Here is a 16,522-nt window from a genome sequence, read left to right on the forward strand (position 1 = left end):
GCTAATGGCGATGTTGCCTCACAACACACTGCAGGCAAGCCAACTTCTTTTGGCGATGAGGATGAGTGTTAAAGATGGTTGAAACGTGAAGGTGAACACGTTCAACCCGCGAATCTCGTCCGTCCTGGATTCTAACATGGACTCGCACGCTATCCTCGACGACAACTACGCGTGCGCGGCGTATACGTGGTCGATTACGTAAACAAGTCGGACAGCGGTGCGCCGAACCGGCATAAGGCGGTCGCTGCGATATTCGCCGAGAACCCGGGCATGAACTACGCTCAGGTGTTGCGGGTCCTCGGCACGAACACGCTCATTGCGGTTGAGATGTCCTCCCAGGAGGCGGGCTGGTTCCTACTCCGGCATCCCATGTATGAGAAGAGTCGCGACGTGAAGTACCCACCCACGTGTCTACCCGAAGAGGGAACTAGGGGGCGTAAGACGAGGCAGCAGATGATCGCCGAAAACCTGGATGAAAGCTGAGCACTTCAACGATCCTTCGTTAAAAAGAGGAGTTTGAATTTTCACGTCCTATTGAGCCACCATCCAACACATTTTCTCTCTTCGTAATGGCACACCAGAGGTTTTTTTTTTTTTTTTCAGATTGTCCAAGGGCGCTATTGTTGCGTAGAAAAGAAAAGAGAGAGAGAAAGAAAACATGACATGACTGTCTGGCAAAGTGATGCGTTGCCGCGGTTATTTATTCCTTGTTGAAAGAAGACCGAGAACGAAGTCGCGGATAGGCCACAAGTCCATGAATTTGTCCTGTGGCACTACAGATGCTAACGGTATTAGCAAATAAATTCCCGAATGTTGAAATAAAGGGAAGAAAAAAAGCTGTGAAGCGTAGGGAAGAAACTTCGACGGTGCCGTAGCCTTTATAGTGGTTATTTAGTTAACTGGAGTAGAAATATAAACGAATAACAAAGAAGTAGACACGCCAGCAGGATGGTGGAGGTTGAGCTGGCGGATTAGCAAGAAAACACGCTAGCAATCCTTTGTGGACCGCTATTACCTCACTAGAGAGATCCCTAGAGAAGGCAAGTGTTGCAGGGGGCGGCAGAAAGTTAGATGGGCAGATGAGATCAAGAAGTTTGCGGGGATGAATTGGTTACAGTTGGCACAGGACCGAGGCAGTTGGAGAATAATGGGAGAGGCCTTTGCCCTGCAGTGGGCGTAGATAGGCTGGTGGTGATGATGATGATGATGATGATGATGATGATGATGACTACCTCACATCGTGAGCAAGCGACATCAAGTGAAGCCACTCACATACAGACTCGAACAGTTTTAACACTTCTACCGCGGCTGTTTTCTTTTTTCCATTCCCTATACGATGAGGAGTGCTCTCTCGAACTCCACACCTCACCCCTAATCTCAACTCCAGTTATGATGAGCAGTGGGCTTGCACGTTCTGACGCTTCTCAACAGCGAGACCTGGTGACCAGGGCCCGCACAGCAGCCGAGGATCTGGGGGGTCCCGACTGGGAAGACCGCCCACAGGGCGGGTGTCGCTATTATCATGCTGAATGGTTTTTTAAAGAACAATAGTCTTTCTTGGGCTACTTAAACCCAGAAGTTTTTGTCTGTCTGTCTGTCTGTCTGTCTGTCTGTCTGTCTGTCTGTCTGTCTGTCTGTCTGTCTGTCTGTGAATCGATTCAGCCAGCCGGCCAAAGTGAATCAAAGTCTGCGCAGTAGTCTTATACACTCACAGTCAAATCTATAGACGTCTAAGTCCGGTGTCAGTGTTCATACTTGTCAACTTTGGTGAACAAGAACAAGACATTACGCAAATATAAGACAGAAAATTAATACACAAGAGATATTTTTCCTTTATTAGAAAAATTCATAGATGCTTGATTTTTGCGAAATAAAATATTATATCCGCTGCAGAAAAAAAATTTCACACTGTCGCCTGCTGTCGTCCGCGCCATCATAGCTTCTGGCGGAATTTTAAGAAATCAAGCGGCAACAGTTACGAAAGGTTCCACTAGATAGGTTTCACGTTCTGGTTGGAACGCACATGTTCTATAAACGTTAAAGTGGGGCGCCTCGATTCCCGAGCGTCTGCGCCGTGGCAGCGCTGGCATCGAGGCATCCGACCTGGAGCAATGGAACGCGGTAAACTTAAATTGACTTAAGCAAACCTTTGGCGTGTTTACCTTGGGAGGAGCGCGACGCAAGAGCAACAACATGAGAGGTGAGCGTAAAAGCGAAGGGAGGCATTTACTCGGCAAATGTCGACAAAGGTCGACATCGTATTTTGTCTACATTTGCAACGAAAGGAACAAATACGCGGCCAATTTTTTTTTCATGGACACATTGGCTTTTCTCATTAACTTTCTTATTGGCACATTGGCTTTCCTCCTTTCCTTTTCTCAATAAACGTTTATTCAATCAATCAATCAATCAATCAATCAATCAATCAATCAATCAATCAATCAATCAATCAATCAATCAATCAATCAATCAATCAATCAATCAATCAATCAATCAATCAATCAATCAATCAAATGAGGAAGTCGATATAAAGGCTTCCTAGGGGCCCTGCTCGTGCGCCTGCGGACGCTCTGACGTACAAAAAGGACGTATCAGTCGATAATTTTATGATTTAAGGTAGGCGCATAGTGGCGCCAGTTATACCTCTAGTTAACCAAGATTTTTTGAATGTTGGGTGGCGTGGCGCGAGTCATATGTTAGTCTGCCTGGCGGAGTCTCCGTGCCTGCACTTAATAAATAGATACGCAGGCGGCAGGCATTCACGAACACCGGTGTGCACAATCCACTGCAAATTCATATTAATAGATGGCGATAGTTGTTCGTTAGTTGAGCAACCGCATGACAAGTTTAAAGGGACACTGAAGTGATTTATAAACATTGCGGGATTACTAGAGCAAATTGTAGTTTGGAGTCTCTAGGCCATGTTTAAACCACTCTCGCTGCGTTTACGCGACTTTATTCAGTAGAAAAATGAATTCGGAACTGCTGCCTCCTCTCTGCATCCTCCTTGCCGGTTTCTATGACATTTCGTATGACGCCAAAACAAAATGGCTTGGCTTGACTGCGCTACTGCACGGCTCGTCGGCCAGCCGCCGCGGGGTCGTCGCAATTCCTTCGTTCCATTGAAACTAAGCCACGACACGCTTGTGCCTGGAAGAATGTGCCTTTAGTTTGTGGCCTGTATCCCTGGATCCGGAAGTTTGCGGGGATAAATTGGTCACAGTTGGCACAGGACCGAGATAATTGGAGAATAATGGGAGAGGCCTTTGCCCTGCAGTGGGCGTAGATAGGCTGGTGATGATGATGATGATGATGATGATGATCAAGCTCTAAGGCGCTCCACACAAGCGCACATGCGACACTTCGCTGTCTGGTACGCTAGTAGAAAATTCTAAGGCCAATTGAGGCTGGGAGAAGAGTCAGCGAAGTTATCAACGGTACACTCTAAACTTTTTCACGCATAGTAACCGTGAAACATGCTCCTTGGCGCCGTAAACTTCGGTTTTGAGCCCCACGCATGAGGCAGCATTACTACGCTTGATGATGATGATGATGGCTAGTGTTTAATGGCGCAAGGCCAACGAGGGCAAAGAGCGCCAAAGAAGAGGTTATTTAATAAATAGAAGTGATTACCACACAAGGGTAGGTATAACAACGTGTAAGCCGAACATAATAAAATCAATTAAAGATAATGGTGATGGCTGATGTATAGGGCATTACTATGCTTCGACACTCGCCTCATGTCCGAACAAAAGATTTTGGGCATGTGGGCTGACAACAGGAAACAACGCCTAGCCGTTAAAGCCCTGCTTACATTTCTTAGTGACTCCTCTCTGGATTCTCGGCTCTAGGCTGCGAAAAAATTTAACAGACCGCGAAATAATGTCTCAATGCTTATTGTATTTTATGGATGATAACCATGTACTGAAAAGCGGACTGTATTTGTCTGATTCAGCGCCCCGTTGTATGTGAGGTTTTACGGCTTGTACATAGTTCATTTGTCGATTTCATTGTCCTTTCCCATACCTTCCACATTCATTCCTTTCTCTTTCTGTCCCCAGTACTTTCCCCCAGTAGGAAGTAGCAGACCCAAGATCACTTTCTCAGGCCGACCTCTTCTCCCTTTCAATAAACATTTACTCTCTATGTCTCTGCAGTGTGCCTGTACGTATGTGAAGGAGGCAACTAACAGTCAATAGTTCCGCCTTGCGCGTACCCAGTACCGGTAATAAGATACCCGGACAAATTGTTCACTGCGCCGTTATCCCTAAAGAGCGAAGTTGTAACCCCGTCAGAGCTGTTTGAGCTACAGCGCGAGTATTTCTAAAGATAGTTCCGGTTCCTCTCGATAGACGGTTGGTATTTCAATACGGGCTACACTGGAGTCAATAGTTGCTGTTGCAACTACCTCAATCAAATTGAGAAGGAAGCGGGCAAGCGCGGCGCAGAGACGCGAAGCAAAGAAACAATGGAAGCAGCTAAACGCGCTTCTCCACTGGACATCAGAAAACGAAGAGCGAGGAGGTGTGGCTAGATCATTCAGAAGATTTTTGCCCTAACGTTTCCAGCACACCTAACCCTGCCGGAGGATAGCCGAACGCTATCCCGACACATGGCGATGGTACGCCATATTTTGCCGCATTTGTTGACACTCAAAAACGCGAAAATTCGCCTAAACGCCGTAGCGATGTGGGGTTTGCCATCTATCGAGAGGAACCGGAACTATGTTTAGAAATGCCCTCGTTTATGCCAACGTTTCCTAAAAAAACTGCTTTGTGCACCTTTTCGGAAGGCCTTCTAGATTTCGGGGCTGGTATCGATACTTAGAATTATCCGTGGATAGGACGGGAATAATAACTAACAACAAATGTCACCTGATTAGTGCCGGTGTCCGAGAGCAGCCAATTAGCGTCAACACTATCAAGTATTGCGAATCGTGCCGATTTCCTGTAGGAATTGAAAATCTGCAATAGCATGCTTGGATTTATTCCGGAAGACTATACGAAGAGTCGCTATACTGATGCTACCAAGAAAGAATCGCTTACGCGAAAGCTGATGCTACCAGATGCACGGCTTTCACATAATTTTTTAGTAAACTATACTCGTACCTTCCGCGCCGCTATGGAGTAGCATCCACGAGTACCGTAAATATCATCATCATCGCGACGCTTTGCATAAAAGGCAGAAAACGACTTGTACGCAATGACAGAGGGCAAAACCTGGTTCATAGGTTGTCCTAAGCGTAACCGAATGGGACCCTAAACATTGGCATGTGGGTTAATATCCCCTAATTTACGTGAAGATTTCCCGCGTGGCTCATCGTTTCACAAGCGCCTAGCTTGTCTACCCACGCATATGCAAAGGGGTTATGCTCAACGCACGCCTCTATCTGGAGGAGACCGACAGGCAGCGTTACGCCAAGTACGTTGTTTAACGCAAAGCAAAAGGCCTAGATACCTTCAACAAATCACCTGAAAACGTTTCATTAACATAAGTAGCATCAGCTGCAAAAAAATAAAGTGTTAGCACGCAGAGAAAAGAAGATGTGAAAGAAAGCACGGCGTAGTCAAGCGCATTCGTCGAGTCCGCAGTTTACGCGCAAACTTGAAGAACGGTGAGAGAAGGAGCGGATGAACTACGGAACCAAATGCAGGTCAATGAAGAGGGTGATAGGTAAGGATCACATGGCTGGCTCTTCCAGTAAAAATTCTTGCCATATCATATAACTATCACGACGTCAGCGCACTAGCGCAATATCAACGATGTAGTAAGTAAAACAAAGCCGCAATGTCGACGCGACCACGCAATCAAAATTAAGTCACGGCGCAGTATCAACTAGTTATCACCAACTTAAGATGTCGATTCGCAGTCTCCGTGCTCCACTGCCAATGACTGTACTTCGCGTTTAAGTATCAGGCGTACAACCTGCGTTACGCCAGCTTCGTAGGTGAGCTTCTTCGCCTTACGCGTGAGCGCACGGTGAAGCACGGTTGCGTGTTGTAGGCCGCATCGGCACGAAACCTGGACAACCCACCTAGCTTTTCCGAGGGGATAAAATTGCACGCACTCCTGTTCGTATCTGCACATCCGAAGCTGGAAAATAACATTTTGAATCCAGGGACTTATGTCATGCAGCCCTGCAGCGGGGTCATTTCAACCGACCTGCGGGAGGACGGGTGAGCGCCGCCAGTTGTGCCATCACATCCTCGCCGTGGCTTCGCCACCCGACAAGTTTTTGCGCGTAGCATTTCCTAACTGTAGCTTTGATAATGCAAGTGTAAAACGTTGAGACATGAACTTGGGAGCAAGCTTGGGGTATCTGTCTCGATCTGACTATGCATATCACGCACGCACACACGCACGCACGCACGCTCTCCCGCGAACTTTCTTTCTAGCAATCGCTCTACCAAAAATGTACTACAGGTCAGGGTTGAGCTCGAGGCGGTTAGTTTTGCTGTAAAGTTGGATTATTTACATTTCTTTAAATGTAGGTGGTTGGGTCTGGCAGTGCATAATTTTGAGGAAACAGCACGAGAAATGAAAAAAAATAATAATAATTAGGGTATGGCCCCTGACGCCGGAGGTCTGGGAACACTGCTCTTCACGGCACCTTGTCAGACGATCATGCGACTTTGTGAAGCGTGACAAGCGGTAATGTTTTGGCTGATCATATTGCCTCGTATTATCCATTTTGCGACATGTGTTTTGCCGTCCAGCAGTATCTTACACCGTTGCAACAGGGATTATCGCAAACGCTACGGAGCCACATCCGTAGAACTTGCTTGCGGTATTTCAAAGCTGGAAAATTAAGCCTACACTAACGGGAATTTCTTCGTAATAACTTAAAATAAATTCCTAACCCTTACCCCCGAAACCCATGCGTCGATAAAAAGGGCGGATACGGGGAAAGGTCACTGGACACCAGTTCCATTGCCGTTATAGATTTCCCGCGCTGCCCATATTTGAGAAAGTTCTGGCCATGAGATCCCATTCCTCTCACGTAAGAGAGTACAGCATGGCGCCAGGACGCCGTCATGCCCGTGAGCATGTGGAAGGAAGGAAGCGTGCACCACGAAGGAAATCAAAGGTTTCCACCACGGGGTACACAATGTGCACGCGGAAGGCCGTGGACGAACTCGAGAGGCAAAGCGTGCTCCTGCAGCAGGATATTAGGCTTTTTTACGGCGCAAGGCAAACACGCTTCTCCTTTCAGATACGCCGCCTTCTTATAGCGTAACCCAAGGATCGAGGTGAAAGCACTTCGTTGCTGCTGCTTTCGCGGCAAAACAAGTGGCAACGTCTCAGAGCGAAGCAAGGCGAAGTGTGACCGTCATCCGACAGGAGTCACTAGGTATGTGTGTCCGCTTGTTTTAGAGAGATTTCTTTTATAATTTATTTTAGGCATGTCATTCTACCCCAAACTCCCCCCATACCCAATCCTACCCCTCCTTCATGGGAAAGGAGGCTGGCCAACTCTGGCACGGAAGTTCAAAGAACACTCATTGAACGCGCAGAGATGGCCCTGCCGGCTATCCCAGGATCTCCGTACTAGGGGATCCTTGTGGAAATGAAGTTACTTTCTTCTTCTTCCGGGTAAACACAGCTGATATGTACTACTCGTTACGCTTAGACAAACAATATGGTTGAAAATTATGCGCGCAGAAAACGTTATGGCTTGACTTTCGTCGCAGCCAGCAGAGTTCCTATTCAGATAAAGTACTCTAAATTTTATCCATGGCGGTTCTGTATAGACATTTTCCCAGGCATGCTGTAGACTCAGTAGCAAAAAAAAAAAGAAATGGAGGAACGGAGGTTGTTACAAGCGCTATCATCATCAGCCTAATTAGGCACATTGCAAGACGAAGGCCTCTCCCATTGACCTCTGCCCGCCTGTCCTGCGCTGCTCGAGTCCACTCCAATTGCCTCCGAAATTTATTTCGTGCCTCAATCTTGTTAATGGCCTTCCTCTTCTTCTAGTCCCGCCTCTTGGTACCCACTCCGTTACCCTGGCGGTCCACCGGTTACAAAACACAAAAACTGGCCGCGTATCTGCTCCTTTCTTTGCAAATGTCGTCAAAATACGATAGTCTTTGTAGACATTTGCCAAGGAAATGCCCCTCTTTGCTTCCCCGCTCACCTCTCACGCTGTTCCTGTACCGTCGCCCTGATTCCAAGGTAAACACACTAAAGGTTTGCGCTGGGCGATTTGAATTTACCGCGTTCCACTGCTACAGGCCGGGTTCCTGGATGCCAGCGCTGTAGTACGGCGGAGACGCGCGTGAATAGAGGCGGCTGACTACAAGGTTTATAGAACCGCGTGTCCGTGCTCCACGTGCGTTCCAAGCAGAACGTGGAACCTAGCTAGTGGAACCTTTCGTTGCTGTTGCCGAGTGATTTTTCAAATGCCGCAGGAGGCGGCGGTTTTCTGCAGTAGATGTAGAATATCATTTGCTATCGAAAAACCAAGCATACATGAATTTTTTAATAAAGGAACACTGTAAATATCCCTTGTGTACTAATTTCCTGTCTTATATTTGCGTAATGTCTTGTTTTTGTTCAACAAAGTTGACAAGTATGAACATATAAACCGGGCTTACACGTTTACATGTGGCTGTGACTATATAAGACTATTGCGCAATATCTATTTTACTTTGGCCGGGTGGCTGAATCGAGTCACAGACAGACAGACGGACAGACAGACAGACCAAAATTTCTGGGTTAAAGTAGCCCTACTATCGTCTTTAAAAAACTGTCGCAGCAAATCTGGCGATGAAATACTGCCCGCCAGCGTTTGCAGCTTAAAAGGGCTCCTGAGAGCATCCTGAAAACATTACTGGGCTTTCACTCCATCAGTCAAGTTTTCTTCGCGAACGTGGGAAAGGGGGCACGATCGGGCTCCTAATGATGCTTGAGATATGTCAGAAACTGTAATTAGAAACGCAAAAAAATCAAGAAATAGATTAAAAATGACTACAAACGAAAGGCAACAAAATTAGGGCGAAAGAAAACTGGGGGTCAAGGTTTCTTGCAGAAAGTCGTCGAAAGCATGAAAAGCGAAAATAACTTCCGGCGAACAGGGCTTGCAAAGAAGAAGGCAAGCCGCTGTTGCTGTTGTTGTTCCTCGTGACACGTACCCACATGGGGGATTGGCCAGCAATCGGGCACAAGCCATCCTGGCACATGGCGCTTAAACAATTGTCGACCAATCCCCTCGCAGGCGTGTGCTTTATGTGTGTGGTGGTGGCGGCGAAATGCATTTATTGCGGGGTCTGACACTTTGCCCTGCCATAACCCATTTTCGTGCTAGGTGGAATTAGGAAAGAAGAGATGAGAACGGAAAATGTTGCTGATGGGAGCCTGAGGTAGCTTCCTTTGATTGACATCAAATGACCCTCCATATTCAATCAGTAACGAAATAGGCTATTCAGCGTAGACCGATCCCCGCGTGGGTATGCTGTATTTGTGGGAAGGTTATGTCTAGAGTGTCGTCCGACGGTACTGTAAGCACAACACTATATCGACGTCTACGGGCATTTCGTAAAAAAATGCCGCGTCTAGCGCTACATCGCCTTACCTAATGTAAAGCAAGGTAAACTAACCTAAACTAACATAACATGACTTAACGAACACAAAGCAATCATTTTAAACACCGAAAACTAACCTAAGCAGTGAAAATTGCATTTCAGCTTAAAGGCGAAAAAAAAAATTACACCATCTTCCCGTAGGGGAACCCTGAGTAGTATGTTTTTTTTTTTTTTGCGAGAGTTTGCCTTACGGCATAAAAGTTATATATACAACATCACATTTGTTTCACGCAGAAAAGTCAGCAGCGACCTGTACTGAGGGCCCCATATTTACCGCTGTAGATCAGGGGGTCTACCAGGATGGAGCCCTGTGCCCCGGAAGTGTCGCAGGCGAGAGATTTGAAGGGCAGGACAGGTTCATAGAAGGTGGCTCGTGTCGGCTTCGGACGCAGGGACCGTGCAAAAGGGACAGGTGTCCGCAAACGGTGCGTGATAGCGGGCAGGCCAAGCGTGGGTCACCGCTGGGGATAAGGCCACCCCAACTCGAAGCCTCCGCAGCAGGACCTCCTCCTAGCGAGCGAGTCCACTGGGGAGGTCAGTTCCACGCGGTGAATGTAAAGCACGCGCGGCGCGGTGGAGGTTCTCCTTTTCCACCAGCAGCAGCTCTTTTAATGTGGACACCGTAAGAAGTGGTAGCGGCCGTGGAAGGTCTATACGGCGACAGGTGCGATCCGCTGCTAGGTGGGAAGTAGCCATGGGGTCGACTGAAGTTCCCACTAGTTTTTAGTTCGTCGTTTCCGTTGACGTTCAGCTTCGCGTGCCTTCGTTGTATCAGTGCTTCTTGGCTTAGTTTCAATGAGTGAAGGACATAAGGCGCGTTCGTAGCACATACTGCCGTCTCGGTTTTTAGCGCAGTGGGAAGAGCGCCACGTACCTCCCGTTGCGGCCAGAGAGCCGTGGGATCGAAACCGGGCGCCGCCTGACTATTTCTTTTTATAGTGGACTGCACTGACGTCAGCCAAAACGTTGACGGGGCTGAAGAGACGCGCATGCGCAGTAGAGTGCGGACGGCGGACAAGGGAGGGAGGGACACAGCCCCAACCATGAGATCCTCCGCATCTAAAAACGAAGGCTGGTTTAGAACCACAGTTTTTGTCATCAAGAGGCTATGACGGAACCCCTACACAGCACCGACAAGCGCTCGGGGATGTACTAGCCGAACCCTAAACCGTTCATTCATTTTTCATCGGACCGGTAAAACAAAACGTAACAACCAGTAAAATGCGGCAGCGAGGAAACCTTCGAAAATGAACGAAAACAGCGTAGCTTTGACTTGCAACCATGTATTTCTGCAACTTTGCCTTTCGAACCTTAAAGAACTCGAGAATGTAGGATTGCCGCCTTTTGCGATCGCTGGAAAACACTACGCTGGCACTACAAGGTTCCTAGTGATGTCAACTCTCTTCCGCGCTGGCTGCTTGTCTACTGCGTTCAGTACGTCAAGCTTTTCGTGAAGGGAAAGCGCCTCCCGTTTTCGCGACGCAATCAAGGCACGACAAAGTTCGCGGTTGCAAGTACAGCGGTGCTCTCAAAGCTTGAAGTGCGCGATGACGAAAAGAGCGATTGTCGCGGTGGTGCTTTTATGCCAAACACGCACTTCCGGCATTCCGAAGTGGCACTTCCCTTGTGGGCGCAGTGATTATGGTGATGGCATAGATTATCATACGACCATCTAGTGGTCGTGAATCGCAACCGTGTGCGGCTTCATTCAGCAAGTTCTGTAACCAAGACTGGCCAAGGCTCGTCAAGCGTCAAAATGGCGGTCCGCTCATGCTGTCCGGGCGGCGTCGGAGTGTCAGATTGTGACGCATGATCCGGGAACGTACTTTGAGACACGACGTAAGAGCGAGCATTTTAATACATAGGACTCTATGTAAGCTGCGCCTCGACTAGACAAAAGCAACGTAGCAGCCGGGAAAATGCAGCACTGAGGAACGAAAGAGCGGGGTTATAATGTACTTATTTATTACAAGTACTCATTTATTACCACATCAGTCTAGCGACGCCTACATTTTGTCTATCGGTTATGCATCCAGTTGAGGCGAAAAGAACAAATGAGACGCACTGTTCTCCCGGCTGTTCCATACAACAGTCGATAAGAATAATCACATAAAAACAAAAAAAAAGATCTACAAGTTTTTTTTGAGAGAGGGAGGGGGGAGGGCAACTTTTATTTTGGTTGGAGAACACTGGGTCAAGTGGGGGAAGTTGGAGTAGAATCGTGTATGTGGCCTGGGACATCTTAAAGGGTGTCAGTTCTAACAGAAACAGTTGGGCTCCTTGAAAAGGCGGGAGTTTTGGTGGAGTCGTTATGATAACGGCTTCGAAAGAAGCGGAGCTTTGGTTCAGAGGCTTTACTCGTCTCTAATGCGTAATATTATTTAAGCATACTGGACGTGTCAATGCACACACGCACTAAAATATGAAGAGGCGTTAGGTACTGCTAGAGGCAATTTATGCGTGAAGAAGAAAAAAAAAAGAGATGCCGAAAATTGTCCTCCGTGCTCGTCAGGTGAAACACAACCGAACGGAAGACGCAGACACTCTTGTTGAGTAAATTAATTTCCCTCAACAGGTACCACGCATCGTACTAAAAATCATTCCTGAAATAAAAGTGGCCCGATTGGATTTGCAAAAAAGCAATTCGCAGCATACGCCCTCGCAACGTCTCGTCTTGCGAAAACTAGTCGTGCGTTAAGCGCCATACAGTACCTACTCCGGGGATTACGAAAAAACGCGTGTGGCACCTAAGTGTGCCCATTCCCCGGATCGACTCAACGACATTTAGCCGCAAATAACGCTGCATTCGATGGGGAGCTTCAGAACGTGTGCGTTTAAGTTGAAGTGAAATAAACTTGATACTCAGGCCACTGCACTAGTGACTGCATGGGTAATGGACAACTAAGAACGTTCGACGCAGCGCTTAAAATTATGGCGGGAGCACTAAAGAGATATTATTTCAATGCAGTCATATTAGCTGAACATTATAAAATGATCACTAATAGGCCTACTATAGACGGGCCATTAGAATTATCACAATTAATTTGGGATTTTCTTGGTCTCTATATTACGATTCAAAACATTAAGATCTCACGACGTCGTTGTGTTACGGCTCTTACAAAATACGTAGCAAATTATTCGGCAAGGTATCTACAGATGGTATATTTCAATTTGGATCGTCCACACTGTCACATGTGCACGTAAACAACGCACATGCAAAGTATCACTTGGGGTTAGTATTAGGATTTACTATTGCTGTTGGACCGTAGAGACGCTAGGCGACTACAGGGCGCATGTCGCAGTATACTGTGAAGTAAAGTTTTTCTAGCTTTCACGGATCAAGGCCACCTACGACTTCCCAAAAGACCCTACACAAAACACATCTGCCACCCTTCTACCATCAAGAAGCTCACCAGACACGCTCTAAACCGACCATCATATACGCTGACTACGTTTTAGCCTTGTCATTCACATCACCAGGATCAACTCCACTGCGGTGGCTCTGTAACAAGACTGTTCTGATTTGTAAACAATAGCCGGTATTGGCTGACGCTGCATGTAAACAGAAACGCTGAGACAGGGACACACTAAATGTGGCTGGAGCGGCTATAATTGTTTATGACCACCCCCGTGGGCTTTACGATCATTGCGCAGGAGTGGCTTGACGCCCTTACCTTTTTCATATAAACAGCTTGAAACTCATCAGGTGGTATGGAAGGTGTTTGGAGTGATGTCGTGATGGGTGCGCTTGGCGCTGCTTACGCCGACTGCGAGTTGATCCGCAGGTATACACATCTGCTAACGACACTCACAGTCTGCTCACTGGCTCGGGCTCAAGCCACAAGCGACACACTTCTGGGAGGAATGTGTGTCGGATGCGCCACAGCTGTGCAGCCCGTCAATTCGCAACCGCTCTCGCCCTAGCGCAGGTCGTATACCACAGCTGCACAAAACAAGCCTCGAGAGTTGATTGGCTTTAACGATGGCGTATCATGCAGTGCGAAAACACAAACCGCTCGTATACAGTGACGCGGTTTGCACCTATTATACCGTCCCTTCTTCGCTTGGTGACGGCCGAAATCTGTTATCATCGTTTTCAAGCGCGGAGGCAAGGGCCGAGCAACACCACCAGGAAGGTCGCAGATCAATTTGTACCACTTGGATTTTTTTAATCGTCGTAAAACCAGCTGCACGGGTGTTTTTGAATTTCGCGCCCACTGTTTACACGCGCAGCACTCAGAACCGGACATTCAACGTCAAACTTTACGCCCACGAAAGAGATGCACTCGCCGTCGCTATTTCTGTCTGATTTGTAGGTATAGTCTGCTCCGTTTTGAAACAAATGCATTTGTGGGCACATCCGGCTTGCACGTAACCAGCTTCCCTTCATAAATGGAGGCTCAGCGCAACACTCTCTATGTATGGCGACTTGTGCCTTGTTGGTGAGATCAATACTGCGGTTCATTCTCGCATCATTTCGTAAGCAAAAGGACGAGATTGTCGGCGAATTTCGAGTCGATCCGTCAATACAGCCAGCGTTTGGAAAGCACAGAATAGGAGATTTGAGAGGGCGCGTGGGGAGCTTTCTTCGCAACACCGGCGACGTTGCCATGGAGACGACGACAAGTAGAAGCACAGCTCGCAAGCTTCCACTGCCTCGACGGGTCTAATGACGCCCGTTACCGCTTCTGCGCACTGCGAAAAGACTGTGCAGCCAGTGCGGGAGGGCAAAAGACGAACGAATGGGAATGGCGGTGGCAAAATGCCAATCCAGGTAGACAAGAAGACAGCCAATATCGCTGCTAAAGCGAGCAGTTGTGACCGTTGAGGTAGGAGCGTTAAGCACGTTCGGAAAATATTTAATTTAAAATATGAATTTTTAACGTATTACTTAATAAAATGCATACATGTCTCCTGTAGTAAACACATTCAATAAATAGCAACTTAACACCAGCACAATTACACAAAATGATTAACCGCAAACGCAAGTGGTCACCCCTGAATGCCTGCATCCATCCCGGTTTTGAAGAATGGGAGTCAAATGAATGATGTGCTGGATGTCGACGGAGCCTAAAAACTACGCGGTCTCCTGCCGAAAATAGATGGGTAGTTAACAGTGCGTACACCTCCTCGCAACTGGCGAGTTGCTGCTTGTCAGCGGGGCCACGTGCACGCGTGGAGAGATCTACAAGTGGAAGCGCGTCTCCCAAGCTTGCACTGCCTCGACGGGTCTGGTACCAAACACGGAGCGAAAAGCTGTCAAGCTGGGAATGGAGAGCATGGTGTTATGCATGGAAGTTCTATGGGCCTCTAGAGACGCTTTGCCCTGGAAGCGGGATGAACTGTTGCATTGCAATAAGGCGTTTTGCACCGACATAGTGCTCCGCTGTGCCCATGTACGGCTCCTATAGCCAGCGCTCATGGGGAGAAAAGCGGAAATTTTGTTCTTTGCCGTTGTTTTTAGGTGCCCGCGTTAATACACCCAACCCCTCGATCCTAGTCCTGAAAAACTTACAATAACCATTGTCTTCGAAGCTCGTAGGGTATCCAAGAAAATGGTGTATGGTTTATTTTGCGCTATCATTACGGTCCGTTAGACATGACTTGAATAAAAGAAATCGGGAAAACGGTGGAACGCGGATAATAGGCTAGATTAAATCGAAAATTGACAAAAAGTCGCTGAATAAATAATAAATTCTTATGATTGTTTTCTCTACATTTTTGGGGCATCTTTCGGAGTTTTCTAGAGACGTGTGCGTGGCCGTGCGTACTTCACTTGGATGCAGCAGACTCCTCGCATGGCTTGGTGTAAAGTATAGAATACAGTGGCAGCGTTCTTCATATTATTCAGATTCCTGACGCAGCCTTAATTGAGTAGTAGGTTGCTTCTGCTCGGAAAAATGCTTGGTTCAAATCTCTAACTTAACAGTTCTGGGTAATTAATTTGTAGAATGCCGGTGGTGTCCTAACACTGATATCAGTACTGTAGGAGTCAAAAAATCTCCTACGCGGAGATTCGTGTCAAATTAGATCGACAGTAGGATGCACGGAAATTCTTTGCCGGCAGTTCAATTGGCCAAGGGCGTGGAATTGCAAAGCAGCGCAGTCCCAGGGGCGTCATTGAAAACATTTGACAAAGGCAAGGGCGATTCGACACAACCGTATTACATGCATAGCTATTCCATAGAACGTTCGAAACACGAGGCGGAAATCGCCTTTTCCCCTTGTTTGTGTATACGCGACTGTGCGAGTTCGCGGCATTGACCGACGAGCCGTGCACATCTCTCTTGCTTGGCGGCGTAACAGCGCGGCCTGAATGCTGCCGTCTGAATGGCGTTCCGGTCTTCTGGGCGGAACACGCTCTCTTCTCTGAAAGAGGCTCTGAATTTCGAGTAGCGCGACCAGATAAGCTCTGTGTGGGCAGTGCATGCCCATTCTGATGCAGGTGCATTTGACTGTGAACTCATTGACTTTTCCTCAGACTGCCACGCTGTAAAGTGACTAGAACTGTGCAGGAACGCGAAACACGGTCTTGCAGAGTCATGTCCCAAGTGTCCGCTAAGAGCGACGCTGAGCTACTACAGTTAGAGCCACTAGATACAGTGGCTTTGGGTGATCCCAATCATCAGCCTTGCGTCAAAAATTCACTTACGAGATCAGAAGCAACTTTGCTGTACCGCATCCGAACGAACTCAGCGAAGACGACAGCTTGGCTATTCAAAGTTGGCTTCGTGCAATAACCTCTCTGTTAGTCATGTGTAAGGGTAGGGGATGCGCGTATACCACTACATAATGTGCGGCCCAGGGCATGTGGCAGAGCTGACGGCACTGCACTCAGCGAAGCGAAAGTTGGCAGCCCCACACACCACTCTGGACAACATCGTCCTCCCAAGGGGACGTTGGATTCTGCGTAAGAAGGTGTCGCGCCTTTTTCTGAG

Source organism: Haemaphysalis longicornis, unplaced genomic scaffold, assembly GCF_048455015.1.
Source record: "Haemaphysalis longicornis isolate Haplotype H1 unplaced genomic scaffold, Haemaphysalis longicornis Haplotype H1 scaffold_4, whole genome shotgun sequence".
In the NCBI taxonomy this organism is placed as follows: Eukaryota; Metazoa; Arthropoda; class Arachnida; order Ixodida; family Ixodidae; genus Haemaphysalis; species Haemaphysalis longicornis.